The 12,323-nt window shown below is 35.9% G+C and overlaps 1 non-coding gene across 1 annotated transcript; it reads left to right on the top strand.

Moving 5' to 3' along the window:
* The first annotated feature begins 262 nt into the window (after positions 1–262).
* LOC122124725 lies at positions 263–369 on the top strand. The gene has a single exon (XR_006150632.1). It is a non-coding gene; the product is annotated as a U6 spliceosomal RNA (small nuclear RNA).
* The last annotated feature ends 11,954 nt before the right edge of the window (positions 370–12,323 follow it).

Here is a 12,323-nt window from a genome sequence, read left to right as displayed (position 1 = left end):
TAACACTTTCTGCAATGTTCATTTTGACAGGTGCCTTGTATAGAATAATTGAATTTCTCCTCCTACACATCTCTTGAGCAATAAATATCCAGAATTATTTTGTTTTTGGCATGTCTATCTTGATTTTATTCTTAAATGTGTGCTTATGTAAGAAATACATGATTCTAAAATTTCACAACAATTCTTTTGAACTTACTTTTTGTTGAATTGTCTAGTTTAATAAAATCAATGAAAATTATACTTTATATATAAAAAATGCTTTATGCTCAATTTAGCATCACATACACTAACATTGGAACAATACAGAGAAGATTAGCACACCCCAGGCGCAAGGATGACATGAAAATTCGTGGAGCGTTCCATATTTTTTACAACAGAAGCTGAAAGGTATGTGGCCACAAGGGAACCGTATTGCATTCTTGGTGGGAGTGTAAACTTGTTCAACTACTTTGGAAAGTAGTATGGAGTTTCCTCAAAAGACTCCACATAAACTCCTCTATGACACAGTAATCCCACTTCTGGGGATTTACCCAAATGATCATAAACAAGACCATACTAAAACTACCAGCACAACTATAGTTATTGCAACATTATTTACGATAGCTAAGATATGGAATCAACCCACATGCCCCATTAGATGAATGGATCAAGAAAATGTGGTATATATACACAATGGAATTCTATGTCTCCATCAGAAAGAATGACATCTCCCAATTTGATAGGAAATGGAAAGACTTGGAAAAAAAATTATTGTGTAAAGTAAGCCAAGTCCAAATAAATATAGGTCCCATGATTTCCCTTATTTTCAATAACGAATATATGTCTTGGATAAGCAGAAAAGTTCAAAAGATATGTGCATATATCCAGATAAGATGATGTTAAAGAAATTGAACCCCAAGATAGGGATACAAGTGGATTTTTTTGTTTCTTGCTATTGTTTCTAACGTACTTATAATGTGCGATGTCATTTTTTTTTGTTTCCTTGTATGATTCTCCCCATGCTATAACCCCTGTTTTCTCTGTATTTGAAGTTGGTGCACTTATATCTTGTATGTATGCTTCTCTAATTTGGGGAGGGGAAGGGAAAAAATGCTCAAATAGGGATACAGGTTGACCCATTGTAACAATGAGATGCACAAGACACTATGTTGAAAAATGAACTTTACAATTTAGGCGTAGGAAGGAAGGGTGAGGGGAGTGTACTTGTAGAGGTGGGAGGGAAGGGATGGTAGGGGAAATACAAAGGAGGAGTTAACAATGATTGTTAGGAAATATACTAGTTTCCTTGTTCATGTAAATGTGACCCCTCTGCACAGTATTATTACAATAAAAAACATATAAAATGCTCTGAGATGGAAGAGTTTATTTCCTCTATTTTACCCATATAATATCGTTAACAAAGAAATTAATGCAGAACACTGATATGAAGGTAATTTGAATAAATGTGTGTGTGTGTGTGTGTGTGTGTGTGTGTGTGTGTGTGTGTGTGTGTGTGTGTGAGTGAGTGCGGCACCGCACAAACACCTGCGTGCGTGCAAACACATGCCATGCATGTATATTGGCGTGCTGAGAGTTTAAAATCAGGTCTTCAAGGTCTAGCTAGGCTTTTACTATCTAGCTACGATATAAGCTACATCTCAATTCCTGGCTCTTTGCTAATTCATTAAACTTTTTGAAAAATAATTTCATGACGTGTTTTTTTTGGCCCTGATTGGCTCCCAAGTGTTATCCACAGATCTCAGTCTCCTGAGCAAATATTCAGAGTAGATAGGATTATAGGTGTGACCAGCCAGAACACGGCTTTTAGAATAATTTTTAAAATAAAAGAAAATTTACTTCAAGGGAGCCTGTTTTATCATCTCCTAATTTGAAAGCCTTTTGGAGTGATTTTATGATAATTTAATTTGTTTGGGGATTGTTAAAAGATAGAAAGTGATGATATTTAAAAGCTTTAGTACTTTTTAAAAAAGAAACTGGAACTGTGGGACAGAAGAAATTTGGCTGTCTTTGGACATCAATTTATAAGCTCAGCTCTGTGCATGATAACCTAATTTCACCAACGCAGTCTGTGTTGAAGACAAAATGTGACAGAAAACAATCACCATGGGCAATATTTGCTACGCTCTTATTTCTTGGGCAATATGAATATTGAATTGAGAGTATAAAAAATGGAGAGATTTTACCCACCTTTTTGGTATTGCTGAAAGACTTTTGGAAACTTTGACTCATTTCCTTCCTCACTGTGTGTGTCTTTGGGCCATGCACTTACTGTCTTTAACTACAATTTTTCCCAACACTACAATGGTAATAACATTAGCATTATAGCAAATGTTATCTTAAGAATTAAGAGAATAAAACTTGTGAAACACTTAACATAATCCTATGAATGATCTTTGAGTTTAGCCACCAATCTTTTTAAAACACTAAAAAGAATGTGATAAGTAGTACAGAAACCATTACATGTAGTGTGAGCAACCAGAATTAATATCTACTGACCATGCCCTGCGTCCAAGGAAGCCAGGTGTATAACTTCTTATGCTGTAAATCAAACTGGTTATCTTATGTCATGATAGTGTAAAAATATCAGGGACAGAACGATGAGGGAATGTTGTAGACTGAGGTGAAATCCATATGAAAATGTGTAAAACTGATAAAACATGGAAGCATCTGAGCAGTATGTTGTGTTTTACATCATTTAAGTTACATCGCAAAGATAAGGAAGACCTAGAAGAATAAAACGTCTTTTTGATAGTCTATCATAGGTCCTTAGAAGGATGAACACTTTCCTCATTCTTGTAGAGGCATCGTCAGATGAGGGGAACTATATTTTTTGTTTGCTTCCTTCCATTTATTCTTCAGTTTGAAATCTGAAGAACATGAGACTGAAAGAAACCAAGTGAAATTAGCCATGTAGCCTTTAGAAAGAACAATCAAAGAAAAATAAATAAAGTATATATAGCCTTGTAAAAGGTCTAACTACATTCAGTTATATAGTCTCAAGCGTTAACAGAAAATGATTTAAAAAATATCATGTTAATAAAAATTGAAAAAAGGTTTGGAGCTGCTTAATCTTTTTCCTTTCTACTACTATGAATTAATTATTGATTTTCTATAGAGAGATTAAAGATCAGATTAACAAGAAACTTGATTAAAAATGGACAAAAGTTCTGAATAGACATGTTTTCCAAAAAGCCCTGAAAATCGCCTGTGGATTTACAAATTTGTATTTAATACAACTTCTATGCTGGCTTAATGCTTTGTGAGCAGAAGTCATTAGAGAAATGCAATTCAAAATTATTATGATATTACTTCTTAACTATTATAACTCTCATCAAAAATATCCAAGGAACCAGGTGTGGTGGTAAAGGCTTGTAATTCCAAGTGATTGGAGGATGGAGTAAAAGGATTTGAGTCTAAGGCCAGTCTTGGGTACTGCACACAGTAAAAACCTGCCATTTAAATAAACTCAAAAGGTAATAATGTTGGCTGGCGACACTGTGGAGAAAAGGAAATTTTCTACACTCTTGGTCAAAATACAGGTTAGTGTTCTCATTGTAGAAAGTAGTATGCAGTTTTCTAAAGACATCCAAAGTTGAAATATCATCTGACCCACCAATCGCGTGATTATTTCTCTCTGGGTAACTCATAAATATATCTGTAGTTCATTGTTATTCACATTATTCACAACAGCCAAGATATAAATCGAAGTCCAGTGTTCAACTACAAACTAATAAAGCAACTGTGGTACATGCACAAATATCTTTTTCTGTTGATCCCAAAGTATTTTTTATTATTTTCCTGTTTCCATTTGATTAACCTCCAAATTGGAAATCCAGATATATGATTTAATTTAACCAAAACTACTTATTGAGTATAAGGAACTTCTAGTCTCTACATTCTTCCCACTAAGATCACCAAATATGGTGAGTCTGAAATAGTCTCTTTTTGATCTATGTTAATATTCTTTACAATATGAGTGAAATGTTTAAAAAGTAGCATTTGTTTTAGCTTAACTGCTCTGAAGAGACAATAAATGATATTATCAAAGCTTAAAAATGATTTGATTTAAAATTTAGAATTCTGGAAATGGTTTTGACCACTCTGGTTACTGGAGCTTTCACTACAACCTCATGAGACAATTTATACTGATAAAGCAAAAATCTGAGGTTAGACATTTATGAATAAAAAAATCATGTCATTCTGAATATGTAGAGCTACATATAAAACATAAAAAATTTAGCTTTTAAATACCTGAATATGCTAGTACATTTAATTGCAGGGTAAATACTAGGTCTGAAATGAGATAAAATTGCACTTATTTTGAAATATAAACCTAAGTATTTATTTGAATAAAAGAAAATGTTTAAAATATCACTCATTCAAGAATAAGATGTAGAGTTAGTTGTTTTTCATGCCAATTAAGTTCTCTAAACTTACTACAAATATAGATTAGAAAAACTAATTCATTACTTTGTAGGGAAATAGCAATCCCGTTTCCTAAAACTCATGAAAATAACTTTTTCTGAAACAATTGCTAAGTAACTGTTTTATATTGTTTTGTCATGGAATCTTATTCGATAAATTTTTATTCATTAAGTTAAATAATTGGACAAAAATATAAATTATGCATAAAAAATGTTTATCTAACACGAGTTTATTTTTTCAGAAGACAGATTATGGCTCTCTTAAAGAACACTAGAAGACAGTGTTCTTTATTAATTTTTAGTTATTTTGTTAATGGATATTAATTGTCAGAAGTGACAATTCCATAATATGTTTAACATATTTGATTATACTCCCTCTATTTCCTTCTCATTACTCATTCCTCCAAAGATCTTCTGTTATTCACATAAAATTACATCTTCATATATGCACATATAAACTAACTTGGAAGATTTAAGCTAAACTGCAAGTTAATTCAAGATGTACAGTGAATTAATACGATTAAACAAAAACCTGAATATCTTTTGTTAACTTTTGAATTGAGCTATTATTATTATTATTATTGTTAAGGTTAGAATCCCAGACAGAATTAGAATTAGGATTAGAGAAATAGAAAATTTAGGTTCATCAAATGATGACCCATTGCAACAATGATACTCACAAGACACTATGTTGAAAATGAAGTTTACACCAAGGGGAGGGAGGAGAAAAGGAATTGGGGAGGGATGGGGTAGTGGGAGAACAAGAAAGAAGTGGGTTACAATGCTCAACAAGAAACGTAATCCTAACCTTATACATGTAACTAATCCCTCTTTAAAGCATCTTTGCAACAAAATAAAATTTTTAAAAAATAATAAACAATAAAACCTGACAGGAAATAGAAAAGCATTTAAAAATTTATGTTCAAAATGCAAGTAAAATTTAGACCTACACGCTGAGCAAGAGTTAGGATAAATATGAAAAAAGTGGCTTGCTATTAACACGATGATTCGGTTATATGTAGGCTTAGGATTAGGCAAGGTGTGCCAGTTAGAGCGGGGTTAGGATGAGAAAAACATGTAAGACATTGTGCAAAACTGCCACATATTTTAAGAAGAATGAATGGCAAGAATGATTGAAAACCAGTCTCTGTTACTTTAAACGTTCAGATATAATTTGGTTTAAAGTGTGAGATACTTTTTTGTTCCAGTTAGGGTTAGGGAAGGATAAGCTTTAAGGTAAATTTTAGTTTTCCAATTAGAAGTAGAAGCCAAAAAAATGTGCGATTGAATAGAATCTAAACAATTTTCCTTACATTAACCATTTGGTGTTAAGTTCCGAATGTGATTTGGATTAGGTTTCTGGTTTACCGGTGTTGAGGATAGAGAAATGGGTTAAACTAGTGGCTCGCACCTATTATCCTAGCCACTCAGGAAGCTGTTTTCTGAGGACCGCAGCTCAAAGGTAGCCCAGGCAGGAAAGTCCATGAGACTTTTATCTGAAATTAACCACCATAAAACACAAAAGCGGTGCTATGGCTCAATTGGTTGAACGCAGACCTTGAGCTAAAGAACTCAGGAATCATGTCCTGGCCCAGAATGCAAGCCCCATGACCGACAAAAAGAAAAAAAAAAGAAATGTTAAATATTAAGTAAAGGTGAACCTATTTTTCAGATTCCAGGAATTCAGGAAAAGCTGGGATAATGGACGTACAATGTATTTCTTAATATCAGGATTTGAGATCAATGGGTATAATGATTCCTGTTATGGAACAAAATACATTCAAAGTTAAGAATGAAAAAATCCGTAGGGTTTACCAAAAACCTGCAATTTATTTCAAGAATTACCAGTGGAATTTCAGTTAGGCTTGCACAAAACGAGCATTTTTCATACATTTTAGAATTGTTATACGATTAGTGGCAAGGTTATAGTTAGGATTCCAGCCATGATTAGGCTTGGAGTGAAGGAGAAAATAAATGAGGGTCAAATTGAAGGTAAATTTTAATATAAGCCTGATAAGAATTAGAATGAATGTAAACTAAATTATTGCTTTTAATATTAGAATCTACTTACAATTAGGCTGATGGTTATTCTCAATGTTCTAGTTAAGAAAAATTAAGTTTAGGGTTAGAAAATGACTAAGATATTGGAAAAATTGTAACCTATGTTTGGAAGGATGAATGAAAACTAGTGTACTTGTGTGTTAGTATTGTCATATAATTTGTATTAAGATTAGGGTCAGTATTTTCTTTTGATTATATTTACTGATTATATTTACTGTTTGAATAAGAAAGCTTTTAGTATAAAATTGTGTTCACTAACAAGTAAAAGCAAATATGTGAGGCTGAATAGTAACTAGAACATTATCATTATATTTATTCCTCAGTGATCATTCTTGTAGTGATTAATGAGAGTTTTCCAGTCAGGTTTATGTTGAGAGTTAGCGTTAAGTAATGGACTAGATGGTAAGAAAATCTGAAACTGTTTTCAGATACAGTGGTTCAGGAAAAGGTAGAATCAATGGAAACTACAGTATTTTCCTGGTAAGAGAATTTGAAGACAAGTAATATAATGGCTCATGTTAGGGAACAACATAACTTTCGAGGTAGAGTCAGAAAATTTGCGTGAATTAGGGCAAACTGAAACTCATTTCCAGAGTGAAAACTGGAATATTCATTAGAACGATTAAAAACTAGAGTATTTTTCTTAAGCATTAGAATTGGATTATCATTAAGGTGAAAGTTAGGTTTTTAATTCCAGCTAGGCTTACTCTAAACATTAGGGAAATGGAAAATTTAGGGTCAAAGTGAAAGTAAATCTTAGAATAACAAGTAGAGTTAGAATTAGGATGAATGTGAAATAGAAAACTGCTAATAATATTACGATTAGAGTATGATTTGGGTGAGGGTTAACATCAATATTCCAGTTAGGGTTAGGGTTACAATAAAGACAAGATAATGAGTGAAACTACAAACTATTTTTAGAAAGATGATTTGAAGTTAGGATGAATAAAAACAAATGTATTTGTGTGGCTTTTAGACTCCAAAGGTCATTAGTTCTAGGTTTAGGTTTATTTTCCTAATTCCGTTTAGGCTTACTTTCCTAATTCCGTTTAGGCTTAGGGTTAGGGAATGGTAAACTTTAAGGTAAAACTGCGTTTCTACTAACACTTTCAAGTAAAGTAAGTGCGAAATTTAACAAAAACTACAGAGTTTCCCTAATTTTCCTATTCAGGGTTCAATAGGGTTAAATTTAGAGTTAGGTTTCTAGTAAGGTTTAGATATATCATTAGGGTTTGGAAGGAGAGTAGATTTTAAGTAAACCCGCAGCTTCTTTTTGGATATACAGGAGTTCAGTTAAAGTTAAGATCAATGGAAACTATGGTATTTTTCATGATATGAGAATTTGAGGTTAATGATTCCTAATAGGGAACAAGATAGATTTCAGAGTCCAGGTTAGGAAATCTGTAGGATTTGGAGCAAATTGCAAATCATTTCAAAGACAATGGGTATCTGTAAGGATGTATCTAAACTGGAGTAATTTCCATTAATTTTAGGATTGGGTTACTATTATCATCACGGTAACTCTTAGGGTTCTGACCAGGATTAGAGTTAAGATTAGGGAAATTGAAGGTTGAGAACTTGAGAGACTTACTTCATTTGTGTATATATATGAACTATTCTAAGGCTTTAACTCAAGACTTGGGTTCTGTTCTTGAGATTTATTCTGTAGGCTACGAGCCACGAATCCACTTCCAGCTTTCTTTGGCAGTGAATTGGAGACCAGAATCGCACGGACTGTCCTATCCAAGCTGATACTGAACTGAGATCCCCAGATCTCTGACTTCTGATTAAAATTAGAATTAAAGGCATGAGCTATTAGTGCCAGGGAAAGTGCTTGACTTTTATTGATTGTTTTTACTTATGTTCAAGATCAAGTCTTGAATTCAATATCTGAGAGCGTTGGTCACAAGGTAGCCAATGCCACGTGAACCATATCAACTAAAATGATTATGTTAAATAGCTGGAAATCATTAAATTTTCTTCAGATGATAGGCATCATTACTGTTGTTCTAAAACTCATCCTAACGAAAAAATATTTATAGACCCTAGAGTTGATCTGTGCACATTCTCATGCTTTGCCTCTAATTGCATAACATTTTAGGGACATGATTTTTAGTCATTATTTTGAGTTATCATTAAATAAAGCAGGTAATGCGTACAGTATACTTTGATCAATGCCAACCCTTTCAACATTCTCATCCATCCCACCTCTATGAAAATCTTTCTTCACTTTTCTTAATTTTGTAGGAAATTTACTGGATTCCTCTTTACTGTTCCTCCAATTCCTCTTATTCATTCTATCTTTTCTCCCTTTACCTCTCTTTTGACTACCCACTTCCATATTTTCCATCAACTCTACTCCTAGGCATTTACCTGAAAGTTTACAAACCAGGATATAGTTAAAGTTTCAGCACAACCATGCTTACTGAATCAGCCCAGATACCCTTCAAGTGAGAAATGAATGAAGAAAATGTAATACACACACACACACACACACACACACATTGGAAATTCTACTTACCCATCAGAAAGAATATTGTACCATTTGTATCTCTCATCTCTCATTTCTCTTATTTCTTCTGCCTGATATCACATTGTCGCCTTACTGTCCCTGTACTGCAGTAACTGACAAATGCAAACTGATGTAAAAGATTTTCAGGGTTATTGTCTAACCATAGATTTCTGAATACAAGTTCTTTGCTCCTTCTCTTTGTATATTCATGCCTTTGAGTAGTGATTGTGCAGATTCATTTGTACCATTTGCTACACAGAAAAGAGATGAACTACTTGCACATATATTTACATACATGTATATACATACATACATGGATATATGCATTTTATGTTTTCAAGAATTATGGAGCTAACAAAAATCAAATGCATTTTCCTTTCTTTTCAATTCTTTCAAGCCTAAATAACTTTGTCTCTTTTGAATACCTGATTTTAAAGAAATGTCACCATCTCTGATCTGTCAGTGGCCTTGAAATTAGATGTTTAAATAGGACAAACTTATTTAGGCTTTTTGGTGGAAGAGAGGAGTATTACTAGGGTTCTATCCAGGAGTTCTCTGCTTGCTAGACAGGACTTTTGTTGTATAGCACCAAGAAGCTCAACCACTGTTGCCATACTTCTAGTCCATATTATTTGCTTGAGTTCTTGAATTTTTGCATTGTCAGGATGAGCTGAAAAATCAAAAACAGGCAAAATCCTTCTCTGTGACTGAGCCCAGCTGGAGGCAGGAACTTTTATTTCCCCAGATATGTTCAAAATCACATTTGTTATAAAAATTACTAGATGAGACCTTCATGGGTGAGGTGATATTGGGTTTCTGGTGAAGCTCTGTCTGGTTTAAGGGAGGATTTGGTATTGGCACAGCCTGTATGGTGGAACAGGACAGGGCTTTGAGGGTGAAGGCCAGTGTGTGTAGGACTTTGAGACATCAGGGAGGGAACAGGAAGGACTAGACTTGGTAGGGGAGGGGTCTCTTGTGGAGTAGGTGGGACTTAGGATGGACGCTGGCAGGTGGACAGGTTTTCATTGGAAGTAGGTTGGGTCACTGGGGAGGAGGCAGTTTGGGGCGGGGCTTTGAGAAGGAAGAATGAGGCTACAAAGGAGGAGGTTACTTAGACGAGGGGATTTGGTGGAACACTGTGAGCCCTTGTGGGATATGTAGGGTGAGGTTTCCCATAAGGCAGGGCAGGGAATGGAGGCAAGAGGTTGACAGAAAGTGGGGATTCTGGAGCAGGAATGCGGAGCTATGAGGGAGTGGCTTTTGAGGGTGTGGCTTTGAGAGGGCAGGGTGGTACTCAGAAGACATAGGTTAGCAAGGGGCGGGGTTTCTCATGGAGAATGGCAGGCCTTTGGGAAAGTGTTTTAGGGTGGAGGTGGGGTTTCCAGTAGAGCAGGATGTAGTCACAATGTATGGAGGCGTTATTAAGGACCAGGGCTTTGTGAGAGCAGTGATAAGATCCAGTGCACTAGACTAGGTAGGATGGGGTTTCTGGTGTAGCCAGTCACCACTTCGTAAAGAAGAGTAAGATTGGATGGGTATTTCAGTGTTGTAAGGCAGGACATGGATTATGGACAGGATTTCCAGCAGGGCAAAACAACCTTCCAAAAGGGACTATGGAGGGACTGGGATTTACAGTTGAGTCTAGTGAGCCTTTCAGAGGGAGGCCAACTGGTGCAGTGGTTTCCAGTGGAGCAATGTGGGTGTCCAGAAATGGCATAGTGTGGTGGGGGTTTTCTAGTGGGGTTTTTCAGGAGCAGGGCAGGGTTTGGAGCCATGGGGCTAGTTGGAGGAGGGACTTTGAGAAAGAGTGGAAGAGCTACAATGGTGAAGGATAATTTTGGGCAGTGTATCTGGTGGAGTAAGATGTGTAACTGAGGGAGGAGCCAATAGGGGGCAGGATTATCTGGAGAGCAAGGCAGGGCATTGAGAGAGTAGATGTGGGAGGTACAGAGGCTTGTGGTGGAGCAGGGCTGTCTTTTATTTTTAATTTAATTTTATTTTATTTGAGAACATATTGTACAGAGGGGTTACAATTACATAGGCAGGATAATGCATACATTTCTTACCAAGCATTGCATCCTACTCCTTTGTTTACCCTTCACCTCCCTTCCCAGCCCCCCTCTCTCTCCCACCCAATCCTTCCCTGCCTCCCCTGCCCCACACTGACATTGTAAAGCTCGTTTTTGACATGACATTTTGTACTTTCAAGGCAGGAAATGGGCTGTGTGAGAAGCTTCTGGCCAAGCAAGGCAGGGCTTCAAGGGCAGTTATAGGGAGCTGAAGGGTTTTTGGTATAGCATGATGGGCTTTGTGGGAAGAGGTAGGTTTAGGTCTGTGTCTGAGGGATTAGGTCTCTTACAAGTAGGCTAGTTATAGGCTGAGTATCTGATGAAACCGGGTGGGGGGGCGCTGTAGTGAGAAGGCTGGTTGGGGGTGAGGTATAAAAGGGAAGGGAGGAGTTTGGAAGTACTAGGATATGGGAGCAATGCGACTATGAGGGACTAGAATAGTTAGGGGCGGACTTCATCTGGTGGATGAGGTGGGGATTTGAGGGAGGAGCCTGGTGTAGGCGGGGTTTTATTGCAGCAAGGTGGGACATAGAAGGAGATATTGATGTGGCCTGGTTTCTGGTGGTGCAGAGCAGGGATTCCAGGAAGGGGTGGAGTAGAAGAGGGGTTTCCCTAAAGCAGAGGAGGGCTATCAGGAAGGAGTCTGGTTTCAGTCAGGCCTTTGAAAGTTTTTAGCAGGGCTTCCATGGGGTAGGTTAGTTAATGTTGAGCTTTTTAAGGGTAAGGCTTACTAGAAGTGGGTTTCCAGTTGATCTAGTCAAGTTTTATGGGAAGGAGGGATAGCAAATGGGCAAGACTTAGTGAAGAGTGGGGCTACAAAAAATAAAAAGTTACTACTAATAAATAAAATATAAGAACACCATTTTCTTTCAGTGTAGAATTATATTATTTTTATGTGTGTGAGAGATACTGGAGAAAGTAACCAAGTTTTAATTCCTTCCTAGGGAAATTTTGCTTTATTCCAGTTGATTGAAAATAAAACCATAGGTCAAATCAGGCTCAGAGGCACACAGTAGACTAAGACACATGAACCAAGAACTTGATTCCCCAGCACCACCATTAAGGACCACAAATAAAAAGTTTAAAATATCTCACTTGGTCATAATGGATAATATTATCTTAAAATTGTGAATGAATAGAACTTTTATTCTAACCATTTTAGAAATCCTAAAACTAAGTAAGTAGTAATGTTTTAACTTTATACAATATTGAAAAGTATACTAAAAATAATTAGGAAAATATAAAATTGTACACAGA

Source organism: Dipodomys spectabilis, unplaced genomic scaffold (assembly GCF_019054845.1).
Source record: "Dipodomys spectabilis isolate Male_0828 unplaced genomic scaffold, ASM1905484v1 ptg000242l, whole genome shotgun sequence".
NCBI lineage: Eukaryota > Metazoa > Chordata > Mammalia > Rodentia > Heteromyidae > Dipodomys > Dipodomys spectabilis.
The sequence above is the reverse complement of the archived record's forward strand: the minus strand, read 5'-3'. Positions and strand labels throughout refer to the sequence as shown.